Genomic DNA, 14,222 nt, shown 5'->3' with positions numbered 1-14,222 from the left:
AGTGCCGTAGCCCGAAGGCATGGGCCATCTTGTGACTCTACCGGCCTCTTGCCTAGGAAACAGACCTTGGTCCGAGGAGTTTTTACAATTGATTTGTCAGAGCCTGCAAGAGTCTTGGTGTAGGAATTTTTGCGAAAAATAACTGAAGAATGGTGCGTGGGACCTAGGGGGGAGTCCCCCATTTAGCCCTTGAGGGAGGCTTGGTTCTGCCGAGGCAGAGCCGAGTCTCCCTTGCTGTGTTATCGAGTTGCCGAGACCTACGATGGGCTCGGGGGGTTTCTCGAAAAATTAGACCAACTAAAGAACGCTTTTTAATTGTATTTCGAGAAATGACATATACAAGGCATGGAAATTTAGGGATAAAAGCGACATAGCTGTTCTATGTTCCAAGCGTTGGTGAAGACTTCGCCCTTCTCGTTGGCCAGCTTGTAGGTCCCGGGCTTTAGTACTTGGGCGATGATGTACGGTCCTTCCCATGGCGGGGTCAGCTTGTGGTGGCCCTTGTTGCTCTGTGCTAGCCTCAACACTAGGTCGCCTACCTTCAAGTCTTGGCCTCGGACGTGTCGGGCCTGATAGCACCATAGGCTCTGCTGGTATTTGGCCAAGTGTAGTAGCATGACGTCTTGGGCTTCCTCCAGCTGATCAAGGGCGTCCTCTCAGGTGGTGCGGTTACTTTGTTCGTTATAGGCTTGTAGCCTCGGGGAACCATATTCCAAGTCGGTGGGGAGGATGGCCTTGGCCCCATAGACCAGGAAGAAAGGCGTGAACCCCATGGCTTGGCTTGGAGTGTTCCTCAGGCTCTAGATGACCGATGGGAGTTCGGCGAGCCATTTCTTGCCAAACTTTTTCAACCGGTTGTGAATTCTTGGCTTGAGGCCTTGTAGGATCATGCTGTTGGCACGCTCTACTTGGCCGATGGTCCTTGGGTGTCCTATGGCCGACCAGGCCACACGGATGTGGTGGTCGTTGCAAAACGTCAGGAACTTTTTGTCGGTAAACTGTGTCCCATTGTCGGTGATGATGGTGTTGGGGACCGTAAATCTGTGGATAATGTCAGTGAAGAACAGCACCACCTGCTCGGATTTGATTCGATTGATCGAACAAGCCTCGATCCATTTGGAGAACTTGTCGATTGATACTAGTAGATGGGTGTAGCCCCCGGGGGCCTTCTGTAGAGGCCCGACCATGTTGAGCCCCCATACGGCGAACGGCCATGTGATGGGGATAGTTTGCAGGGCCAGGGCCAGAAGATGTGTCTGCCGAGCATAGTACTGGCATCCTTCGCAGGAGCATACTAGCTTGGTAGTGTCGGTGACCGCTGTCGGCCAGTAGAACCCTTGGCGGAAAGCATTCCCTATGAGCGTCCGAGGCGCCGCATGGTGCCCGCAGGCGCCTACGTGTAAGTCCCAAAGCAGGGCTTGGCCCACCTCGGAACTGATACATCGTTGGAGGACACCTGAGGGACTTCGCCTGTACAATTCGTCATTGTAGAGGGCGTAGGTCTTGGCTCGACGCGCAAGCCATCGCGCTTCGGTTCTGTCATTAGGGAGCTCCCCCGATCAAGCCAATCGAGGAACGGGACTCGCCAATCCACGTCCTGATCAGTCTGCAGAGGCTCAGTGTTGACTTCCATGACCTCAGGCTCGGTCGAGGGGGTCTCGGCAGCAGAGGGGGCATCGTGCTTTGCCGTGGGTCCCATAGGTGGGCCCACCTCTATCATCGAGGTGTAGTCAATGGAAGGCTTATGGAGCTCTCTGGCGAAAATGTTCGGGGGACCAGGGCCCATGCCGAGGCCATCTTTGCCAGCTCGTCGGCAGCCTCGTTGTACTTCCGCGTGATGTGATTTAGTTCGAGACCATCAAACTTGTCTTCTAGGCGTCGTACCAACTTGTAGTAAGCCTCCATTTTGGGGTCGAGGCAATTTGACTCCTTCATCACTTGATCTATGATGAGCCTCGAATCACCTCGAACGTCGAGGCGTCGTGCCCCAAGTTCGATGGCAACTTGCAAGCCATTGATGAGGGCCTCGTACTCAGCCACATTGTTGGAGGTGGCGAAGTGGAGCCGCACCATGTAGTGCATGTGTACTCTGAGGGGCGAAATGAAGAGCAGACCCGCGCCTGCCCCGGTCTTCATCAGGGATCCGTCGAAGTACAGGGTCCAGCACTCCGTCTGAATTTGAGCAGGTGGCAGTTGGGTGTTCGTCCACTCAGCCACAAAATCGGCCAAGACCTAAGACTTGATCGCTTTTCGAGGCGCAAAAGTCAAGGTTTCTCCCATAAGCTCGACAGCCCACTTAGCTATCCTGCCCAAGGCCTCCCAGTTATGAACTATCTCGCCCGGGGGGAAAGATGATACCACAGTCACCGGGTGCGACTCGAAGTAGTGATGCAATTTGCGGGGGGCTAGGACCACGGTGTAGACCAGCTTCTGGATGTGAGGGTAGCATGCTTTGGTCTCGGAGAGCACCTTGCTGATGAAATAAACAGGACATTGGGTGGGTAGAGCATACCCCTCTTCCTGCCTCTCTACCACTACGGCAGCGCTAACCACTTGGGTCGTTGCGGCGATGTAGAGCAGGAGGGCCTCGTCCCTAACCAGGATTACCAGGATGGGAGGATTTGTGAGCAGCCTCTTGAGTCTATCGAGGGCTTCCTCGGCCTCGGGGTTCCAAGAAAAACGCTCAGATTTTCTCAAGAGTCGGTACAGAGGCAAACCTTTTTCGCCGAGGCGCGAGATGAAGCGGCTCAGGGCCGCGAGGCATCCCATGACCCTCTATACTCCCTTGAGGTCTCTAATTGGTCCCATGCTGGTTATGGCTAAGACCTTCTCTGGGTTGGCTTCGATGCCACGTTCTGAGACTATGAACCCCAAGAGCATGCCTCGGGGGACCCCGAACACACACTTCTCGGGATTGAGCTTGATGCCCTTCTCTCTAAGGCATTTGAAGGTTATCCTCAAGTCATCGATGAGATCCTCGGCTTTTCTGGTCTTGACCACGATGTCATCTACGTAGGCCTCGATGGTCCGCCCAATGTTGTCGCCAAAGACCTGGGTCACGCAACGCTGGTACATGGCACCCGCGTTTCTGAGGCCGAAAGGCATAGTCACGTAGCAATACATGACGAATGGTGTGATGAAAGAAGTCGCGAGCTGGTCTGATTCTTTCATCTTGATTTGATGGTAACCAGAATACGCATCAAGGAAAGACAAGGTCTCGCACCCTGCCGTGGAATCAATGATTTGATCGATTCGGGGTAATGGAAAGGGGACTTTTGGACAGGCTTTGTTCAAACCGGTGTAGTCCACGCACATCCTCCATTTCCCATTTTTCTTCTTGACTAACATGGGGTTAGCCAACCACTCTGGGTGGGACACTTCTTTGATGAATCCGGCCATCAAGAGTTTCTGTATCTCCTCACCGATGGCCCTACGCTTTTCCTCGTCGAAGCGGCGCAGGCGTTGCCTCGCCGGTCTAGATCTGGCCTAGATGTCTAGGGCATGCTCGATGACCTCCCTTGGTATGCCCGGCATGTCCGAGGGACTCCATGCGAATATGTCGGCGTTTGCATGGAGAAAGTCGACAAGCACAGCTTCCTATTTGATATTGAGGGTGGCGCTGATTCTCAGCGCTCGGTCGTCGGGGCAGGCGGGGTCGACCGGGATGAGTTTGATGGCTTCTGTGGGCTCGAACACCCCTGCACGATGCTTGGAGTCAGGCGCCTTGCCACTGAGTTGGTCGAGGTGGGCGATGAGGGTCTCGGCCTCCGTAAGAGCCTCGGCGTACTCGATGCACTCAACATCGCAGTCGTATGCATGTTCGTACGTGGACTCAATCGTGATGACACCGCTAGGGTCTGGCATCTTGAGCTTGAGGTAGGTATAGTTGGGTACTGCCATGAACTTGGTGTAGCACGGCTGCCCCAGGATGGCATGGTAGGCTCCCTCGAACCCGACTACCTCGAAGGTAAGGACTTCCTTGCGGTAGTTGAAGGGAGTGCCGAAACAGACGAGAAGGTCGATGCACCCGATGGGTCGCGTGCGCTTCCCTAGCACGATGCCGTGAAGGGGGCAACGTCGCCATGGAGCCTCAAGCGGTCGATCTCCAAGAGCTCTAGGGTATTGACATAGAGGATGTTGAGGCCGCTGCCTCCGTCCATCAACACCTTGGAGAGTCAGGTGTTGCCGATGATCGGGTCGACGACCAGTGGGTACTGCCTGGGATTCGGAACATGGTTAGGGTGGTCATCTCGATCGAAGGTGATCGCCTCTCGAGACTAGTCAAGGTACTGGGGGGTGGCCACCTTGACCGAGAAGACTTCTCGGTGTTCCCTCTTGCGTTGCCGCGCCGTAAGGCACGCCGAGGGTCCACCGAAGATCATGAAGGCGTTGCGTACCTCGGGGAACTCATCGTCCTTGTCTTCGTCCCGGTCGCCGGCGCCCTTCTGCTTGGCATTGTCATTGGGGAGCCTGAGCTTGGCGTAGTAATGTCGCAGCATGGAGCAATCCTCGAGGGCATGCTTGACCGGGCCTTGGTGATACGGGCATGGTTTCTTGAGCATGTCGTCAAAAGGCCTAGGGCCTTTGGGGCCTCGAGGATTCTTGTGTTCTACGGCCCCAACCAGATCAGCCTCTAGGACCTCCTGCTTCCCTAGGTGCCCCTTTTTCTTTCTCTTAGGGAGGTGGGAGGCCGAGGCCTCGGGGGCCTCATCCCTCTGCTTTCCCTTGGTGTCGTTGTTAGGGAAGATGGCACCGACAGCCTCCTCGCTCGAGGCGAAGTTGGTGGCGATGTTGAGGAGCGTAGCAGTGGTGCACGACATGTTCCGACCTAACTCCCGAACTAGGTGTCGGCAGGTGGTGCCGAAGAGGAAAGCCTGGACGATCTTCGAGTCGCCGACGCTGGGCAGCTCGATGCACTATTTGGAGAAGCGTCGGATGAAGTCTCGGAGAGACTCGTCTAGCTTCTAACGATAGCTTTTAAGGTCCCAGGAATTCCTAGGGCGCACGTATGTGCCTTGGAAGTTCCCGACGAAGATCCTAACCACGTCGTGCCAGTCGTGGATTTGTGAGGGAGGAAGGTGCTCGAGCTAGGCTCGCACTGAGTCTAACAAGAGCAAGGGGAGGTTGTGGATGATGAGCAGGTCATCATCCGCGTCGCCTAGCTGGCAGGCCAGGCGGTAATCGGCAAGCCAGAGTTCGGGGTTGGTCTCGCCGCTATATTTCGCGAGATTGGCTGGTTGCCAAAACCAGGCTGGGAAAAGGGCAGCGCGGATGGCCCTGCTGAAGACCTGAGGGCCTGGTGGTTCAGGAGAAGGACTGCGGTCCTCCTCGCTATCATAGCGACCACCTTGGTGTGGGTGGTAGCCCTGAGCGGGCCCCTCATTGTCGTGTCGTCGTCGCCTGCTCACCACCTCATGGTCTCCCTGCACCTCGCATTGATTGCTGAGGTGGTCCAGAAGCACGGGGACCCTATGGGCTATCGGTGCTCGAGCAGGTTCGGGACGAGCCAAGGCTTCCCTGTCCTGCCGAGGAGGTGCCGCGGGCAGGTTCGAGATGCCCCCGTGCCGTTGAGAGGCGGAACTCTTGGCCTGCTGAACCGCGGTGGTCTCTAGGAGATCCCGGAGCTCACCGCGGACCCACCGCCCCTCTATGGTAGAAGGCTCAGGCGTTGTGCGGACCAGCAATGCCGCAGCCGTGATGTTCTGGCTAGCGCGATTGAAGATTGGGGGTTGCTCACTCCCTTCGTTGTCATGGATGCGGTGATGCACATCGCGGGCCCTCCGTCTGGCTCCCCCGCCTTCGCCATGACCTCGCTGCTCCTGTTCGAGAGTGTCTCGAAGCTGCTACAGAAGGAGTTGGTCTTGTTCGACCTTGGCCTGGAGCTCAAGGAGTTGTTCTAGGTCTGGGCGCTGAGGTCGCGCAATGGCGGGGACCTCGTTTCGTGCGGGCGGCAGGACAATGCGTGGAGGTGTGGCGGCGCCTGTCCCTAGGCAAAGCAGGGAATGGCTACCTGCCCCATCGTCCTCCTCGCCCGCTCTCGGCATCCCGAGCCCGACGTGAAAACACTCGCAAGTGGGGTCATAGGTACCCTTGTCGTCAGAGTCGGAGTAGCCGAAGCAGTAGTTGCTCGTGGCCAAGAACTAGCACATAGCCCCGGGGTCGTGGAGTCTGGAGAAATCCACTCCGGGCCATGCCTCGTCCTCCTCCGAGGAGTCAGCGTGGGTGCTCAGGTCAAGAGTGAAGCACTGGCGGCGTTCCGAGGGATCCTTGTGAGCAGCAGTGTAAGCGTAGGCGTGAGAGGCGGCGACATTTCTCAACCCAAAGGGGTATGGCGATGGTGCCGTCGCCCGACTTTGCTCCGCCGGGATCGGCTCCTCAGGGAGTGGTGGAGCGGATCTTGGCGACTAGGCATCACCGCATGCCACTGGTGATTTCCCTTTGTCCAAGCTCAGGCTAGACAGGTCCCTAGCCAAGGGCCCTGTGCCAACAGCTGGCCGTAGGATATTGGTGGGGAGCGGCGTGCCGCCCTAGATTCGTGTAGAGTTGGGGTGGTCTTGCTCGCATTGTGTCTGGCGAGCATGGCGAGAGCGGCTGCCCGAGCGCTGCCTACGCCTGGGCTGCCGGTGCGTGACTTCATCGTCGGTTGGTGGGGCTCAAGGAGTGAGGAGTACCATGTCATACTCATGCCCTAGGGACATGAACTCTAGGCTCCCAAACCAAACCACCGTGCCGAGACGCAATGGTCGTACGGGGTCTGCCATCCGGGACCTATTGGGATGACGAAACTGACACGCAGAGGCCCCTACCTGGCGTGCCAACTGTCGGTGTTTCGGACCGGGGGGTCCTCAACCAACCAGTGAATTTGAGCTGCGTGCTCCCGGTTCCGGATGGTGATGCAAAGAGACATAAGGTTTATACTGGTTCGGGCAATCGGTGCCCTACGTCCAGTCTGAGAGATCGATCTTGTATTCCTTGCATCGAGGTGCTTGTAGTAGGGGGTTACAAGCTAGGTGAGAGAGGGAGTTGGTCCCAGGTCTCGGCAGGGTGTCGTATGGGCCGCCTGAGGCGTTGCTCTCAGGCGGTTGTGATGTGTGCGCGTGTTACAATGTGTTCCTCTCCTCTCCTAAGTGGCCCAAGTCCTCTCCTTTTATAGTTGAAGGGAGGACAAGGACAGTACATGTGTTCAACTATGCGGCATCATGCCAACAGGGGTGGCATGTCCGAGCCCTGTGGCCCATTTCTGTGGTGGCGTGGTCATCGGAGTGGTCCATCCTTGGAGCACTGGGGTGGCGTGCCAGTCCCATCTGATCCTGTGCGTCATGAGAGCCCTGGGACTGCCCTGGAGTGGGTGCGGCGGTGGATGTGCAAGCCGCTGTGGAAGGACTATGCGTGAGGCCAAGGCTTGGTCGGTGCTGAGGCTGCACCGCAGTGGGGGGTCTCGGTGGGCACAAACCCCGAGATAGCCGAGACCTTAGTGCACAGTGCCGAGGCCCCGAGTGGGCGGCTGACCTGGTGCGCCGGCTTGGAGGTGGTGATAACCCGGGCCAAGTTGTCCATGTCGCATTGTTTTTGAGGTGGGGATCGCAGAGCACAGTGCAGTGTGGGCGCTGATCATGGGCACAGCATTAGAACACAATGGCCAGTAATCCCCGCCGTGCCCTGTCCCAGCCGGTATGGCGTTGATGCGACCTCAGGTCCCGTCGGCCATTCTATGGCGTCGAGCCATCGTCCGGCTGAGATTGTGGGAGTGGTTGAAGTATTAATGAGACATGACGTGCTGTTGGGAAGACCGGCCAAGGTGGGGGCGACGGACTATGGATAAGCTAGTCTCGTGCGATACGGAGAATGAGGCCTCGCGCGAGATGGAGAGCGGAGCCTCGCGTGGGACGGAGATCGGACTCCTTGCTGAGGCCTTTTGTGAGAAGCCTCACGCGATACGGAGAAGGCACCCCCTGCCGAGGCCTTCCGTGGAGAGCCTCATGCGAAGCAAAGATCGTGTTCCCTACCGAGGCCTTCCGTGGAGAGCCTCGCGTGAGGCAGAGATTGCATCAGGACGCCGGGACCTCCTGCGCGAGGCTCGAGGCGAGGCAGAGGGCCTAGTGGGCTCGGACGTGGCGGGTGAGGGGCCCACGGCTTACCTTCTAGCTTTGTTTTTTGATGGGACTTAAGTGACCCCTTTGATTGTTCGCTCGGGGTACCCCGTTCTAAGGTACCCGACACTAAGACTGACTACCCAAAACAGAACTTGAACTTCTTCAACGAACTAGATCATTTCTTCTTCTCAGATCACACTATCACCTCAAACTGACGAACCTAGCTTCACACTGTCGATTGGATTTCATAGCTCTGCTCCAGATGCGAGGGAATGGGATGAAGAAGAAGAGCAAGGACCAAGGGTATCTTATATAGGCGAATGGAGGTGGGGAGCAACACACCGGAAGTGGAGTTGGCATGGATGAGTACAAAAACAGGTCATGCTGTGGAGATAAACACGGCCATGGTGCACTCCCTACGCAAGCAGGCAGAGGATAAGGGGAAGGAGAGGAGAGGGGGTCCACTCGACGAGGCAGGCGTGCGGGTGGTTGTGTCACCAAAAGAAGTAAGGAGGGAGGGAAAAAGGGGGGTCTGGTACGAGGATGAGGCGTGAGAGTCGAGAGCTGACCGGATGCTGGGGAAAAGAAAAAGCACATAGTGCACAAGGACAGCGAGTGCGACACGATGCTGCAGCCACGCGAAAACGGGGAGCTAAGGACCCAATACAGACAGCGTTCGTAGGGCACATAGTGAAATGACCCAGCACGCATAGCGCAATCAACTAAACACAGGGCTTGGGACATGACGTCCACTCTGACTTTTTAATTACTCCCGACTATCCACTGCTAACTTTCCTTTACTACTCTTCTTTTTCTTTCCTTTACTCGACCACATCCGTCTTTCATGTAGACTGAGACCACGTCATAGTTTCTTCCTTCAAAACCACCTCCTCTTGTTTACCTTGAGAGAACACTATGTCATCAACCCGTTGTGGATTTTCCATTTGAACACCCAAATTTTACCAAGGAGAAAATTTTTAAAACAAAACGGTACATCGGTGTAACTTGGTAACGGTACTTGGTTAACAACCTTGATACCAGCGCGTGCCGAGCAGCGTCACATGTGGCAGTTGTTCCACAAAGAGCCCTCGATTTCATTGCGGCACCATATGCTATTAACCAGGCAACTACTACCAATTTACACGCTATGAAGGCGATGGGGTCATAGACCAAGGAAAAAATTTCAAACAACAAAAGTTCCCTTCACAACAAGGGACAAGGAATTTAAATCCAATGACGGATTTGTTTTAAAGAGATTCAAGTGTTCTACTGGGACATCCACAATTAGTCGATATAGTGTCCTATATTATCCAACCATGGCTGATCTACTGGTATCTGAATGATAACTTCTCTTGTAACCCGCTTAATATCGCCCATGAAACTCTTAAGCACATCTAACGAACTTAAGGTAGATGAACACAGTAAACACAACAAAATAAACAAAATGCATGTTCCAACGGTCTTATACGGGTACATCATACAGGCATTCATGATACAACATTCACCTTCCCTACTGGTGGACGATCTCAACAACTACGGACGACAACAACAGCAAGAGTACAATACCAGAGAACAGCGACAACAAGCACTACTACTATGGGTACAACGTAACAAGGCAACTAATCTACATCTTTTCGTGGCAATGGCTGAGTGAGAGGAATCAAGGGCTCGACTTCTGACACTTCCGAGGGTCGAGGTGCTGGTGGTGCTACAACACCAGTTCTTCTTCTTTTTGGCGGGTGGATAGGGATCCCTTCCAAGATTGGGGCATCCCGCCTTTCAATAGCCAATGTCCTCCGCTCGGCCCTAGTGACAAGATAGGCCACCCGTAGCTGATGGACATGCCAATCTTCAGCCTCCTTTAGGGCTTCCGACATGGCAGTCTTCCAGCTCTCAGCAGCTGTAGCACTAGCATGCACTTCGCGCGAGCTACACCTAGAGCATCCGGTTGAAGATCTCGGCTTCCCTGGCGCACCAAAGGCATGCCCCCAGTACCAAGGCTTGATGGTCGTACTGCTCATCCAGAGCGAGTAGGTACGTGGTCAAGTGCACCATGGTGGGACTGTCCTCTTGCACATCCTGCCCTTGCAAAGCCTCCATGCGAGCCCTCCATGCCCACCGATTCTTGTCCAAAGGAGGAAAGAATCGCATGGGGGTATGGGCAATGGGCTCCTCATAGATCTAGCAGAGGTACCATAAGGCTTTGCAGGCCACAACCTAGTAGGTGTCAATGAAGCAAAACCCGGCTACGGTCACACTCTAGGCCTCAGTGAGGTCGGGAAACTCTTCACTCTTCCTGATGTAGACGGTAACCTCACACCGCTCGGTGCCATGCTCCTCATACTCACGACCCTCATACTCAAGATGAGCTTTGACTCCGAGCTTTTGCATGGTGGCATGCTGGATTCTAGGAAAACCCTCAACGTTCAGGCAGTAGGTACTAGCCCAGTGTAACAGAACCGCCCAATTTATACAAGATCAAGTACGGCTGTCCCCGCTAACACGTTGACATGCGCATACTTTCACTCATATAAACCCGGTAGTCCGCTGAGTGTTCCAAAAGACCTCGGTAAATCAACATCACAACCAAGATCGCGGGATTAAGCAAATACACATCACATACATAGGGTTGCAGCGGAAATAATATTACAAATGAGTTCACAATTAAAAGTACAAGTTTGGGTTTCAAAATTGATTAGTGAAAATAACATAGCTTTCAAAAGATTACATTAATATATGTTCCAAATACATTGCTAGCATAAGTGACATCATCTGACAAAAGCATATAGATGAGAAGTAACTATAGAATCACCGAGCCCATCGGCGGTTAGCCACCATCTTCAACAGGCCGAGAACTTCACCTGCAACATGGTGGGATAAACCCTGAGTACGAGAAGGTACTCAGCCAGACTTACCCATCAAAACTAGAATAAAAGACACCAAGGATCATGCAAGGCCTTTCAGGTGGGCTAGCTTGACACAGTTGCATAAAAGAGCTTATGATTATAGTAACCAATTTAAACTTAGCATCAAGCTTATCATCATTTACATGTCCACTAGATTAGCACCTGTACTAGAGCACTCACTTATTAGGAGCAAACAATATTAACCATAGCAGGTATAATAAGGCTGTCATCATCATATCATCATTTCTGAACCATTAAGTTATTTAGTGTATCTACATTGGAGATAAGCCCGTCAAGTTCTCACTAACCGGGAGAGACGGCGACTCGAATATATAAAGCTTAAATTAGAGTTATTGACCGATTGAGGCATTTTCTTGACTTCTGCTCAACATGAACCTTTCATGACTTTTGTTGTAGAGTTCATCTAGAGTCATTTGGGCAAGGTTGCAAGGTTTGATTGATGACCTACATTTCCATTCACTTAATAGTGCAATTCAGGCACTTAGTAAAATCATTCCAATAAGGATATAACTTATCATTTCATGTGACGTTTTGATTCCAAACTTCATGAAACTTTTCCACGGTTCTAGATGGATGCATGTGGATGTAATGTACATGGAATAAGCATGTTTAACATTACTCTTGCATAATCTTAACAAGGGTCCATATGTAAGCAAATGTGCATGGCCCAAGTTTAAGGTGGAGCTCCATCATGTAGATTTGATCTTGACACCTTCATTACCACTCGACATGTCATGTTTGAGCTCAAACCCATTGCTTAACTGGTGACAAACACCTAGGGTGTTACACCTAGGCTCCTGCCATCTCCGGTAGTGGTTGCAACAAAGGTTGAGCAAAAAGCTGGCTCAAAGGAAAAGCTAAGCGAGCTAAAGTGTGTCGAGTGGTGATACCAATAGCTAAGTCAGGCTTTGCTTATAAAGGTAGAGCGCTCAGTGGTCCTGGCGCGGTCCACCAGGGTTCCCACGTGGGATCACTACGGTGAATCGACCAAATTCTGCATGTTCGAGGCGAACGACGTGCGATGCCATTACTGAGTAGTACGACTGCAGGGCAAGGGTCCAACAAGAACCGCAGAAAAGAGGTACGGGAAGACGTGGGTCACGATAGGCGCGAACCATGGCGAACGCAGAGCATGAAGCCATAGTGCAGATCTAACTCCAGAACAGAAACGAGGCCGTCGTGCACAATACAACACGTGTGACACCTATGGATGGCGTACCTACAAGCAATACGGCACTACAATGCACAAACATGATATGCATGAATGCACGTCCTATACGTTCTTCCACTATTGCCAACATATAGGGCAACCGTTCTCAGATTTTTTGGCACATCGTTCTCTCCCTGTAACTAGTCGATACTATCAGACTATGCTCGAGTCAGTGTACCTGCAGAAAACTTGATTAAGCCTACCTAATTCAACAGAGTGCCATCTACCCTAGATACATAACCATAGTAATAGGGCTACTTATATAACTTTGCATACAAACGTCCTAACTTTTTGCAAAAATGGGTTATCAAATTTTAGTTTAGAAAAGGTTTTCGAAGCTTTATTTCCTCATTTGCGCTCTGATACCACCTGTGGCAGAACCACCTAATCTAATACCTCCTAGGAGTGCTCGTCTTCCATTAGATACTAAGCACCCGAGGGAGCACACCAAATTACTTGGTTCCGTCGAGCACACTCTAGGGGAGAACCCGAAAATCTACATTTTGCCATCAGGATCACAAATGAGAGAATAAAACTTACATCATTCTTAACCATTTCTTACATCACTTTATATGTACACCAGAGTATAACATTTATTATTATAACAGCAGAATGTAATCATATTATCAAAGTTATGAATAATTTAATGTACAGTGAAATATAATATGTGATCAGAATTACAGCGGAAATAAACATCTATTAATGACATGATGGAGTATTGATATATAAACTACTACAACAGGTTATGAACTTTCATTTATAAAAACATTTGGTGAGAGTTATAAATAACAACTACGATCGCAGCGTAAAGGAATCCTCGCTGAGCCCACCAGGAGGTATCCACACACAAAGGTCAGCTCTAGCATCGACCTGTTACCTGTAACAGGAGGAATAAAACCCTGAGTACTCAATTATACTCAGCAAGACTTACCCATCAGGAGGAAAGACAAGACTCTAAGGATATGCAAGGCTATCTGGCTTATGGGTTTATTGCATTTGTGCGAAGCATTATTAAGCGTGCATCCTTATATTTGATTTTTATTAATAGCCACATTGGTTCATTAACTAACCGTTCTATGTAAGCACCTGTGCTACTTTCAAGCAGGTGGTAAACAATCAGATTTCCATTTTTCCCTCTTCCATCTTTCATCTTTCAGTTCTTACTACGATGTTAAACCGTAGACAAGCCGGACCGGATCGCCCGGCGATTCGCGAATCAATGCCCCTAGCTGGGTAGCCCGAAAACACACGCCCCGCTTGTACCCTAGGCACAAGCAGGACCAACCCATCACTCTCCTATCCTGGGTGTCTAGGTCTCCGTCCAAACTAGGACTCCAAGCCCCTGCCCCTGAGTCCCGGACTCAGTGCGGTGCAAGGACCTCCTCCACCAAAATAAAACCCTAACAGTCGGTCCGAAAAAGAGCCAGATCCGCAATAAAAGAGCAACAAGTCTTCCAAGCGCCTATACACAAGTATGTGCTCGGGATAATAAGTCTATGACCTGCCTAGAGTCTTATGCAACGAACGGTCCTTAACCGACCAGACAGGGAAAGCAGTGTAACCAAGCTATGCCCCGCATCCACGGCGACACAACCTCTTACACCCACCAATACCCAAACCATATCCCTGCCTGGTCACCATTTTTCTTTCCACCATTTATATCTTTCCAAGTGACAATAATACAGTAATATATTTCCTATCTCTCGCGAATGACAGGCAATCACTCGACTTCTACCGGAGTCCTATAACATAGCATTCTACACGATCCTGTTATACTAATAAGACTCATAGGATAAAGATATATATGCAAGTGGGTTTCATTCAACTCCTTAAAACTTAATGCACAAATATAATTTAAACTACAAAAAGTAGGGGTTATGCACCAGGGCTTGCCTGGGTAAGATATATTAAAAAGTTAGTAGCTACATCTTCAGATCATCCACCATCAACTTGATAGAAAGCCCATTACATCATCTCCTAGAGAGAATACCA

The sequence above is a fragment of the Miscanthus floridulus genome, chromosome 7 (assembly GCF_019320115.1).
Source record: "Miscanthus floridulus cultivar M001 chromosome 7, ASM1932011v1, whole genome shotgun sequence".
Lineage (NCBI taxonomy): Eukaryota > Viridiplantae > Streptophyta > Magnoliopsida > Poales > Poaceae > Miscanthus > Miscanthus floridulus.
Note: the sequence above shows the minus strand (reverse complement) of the source record.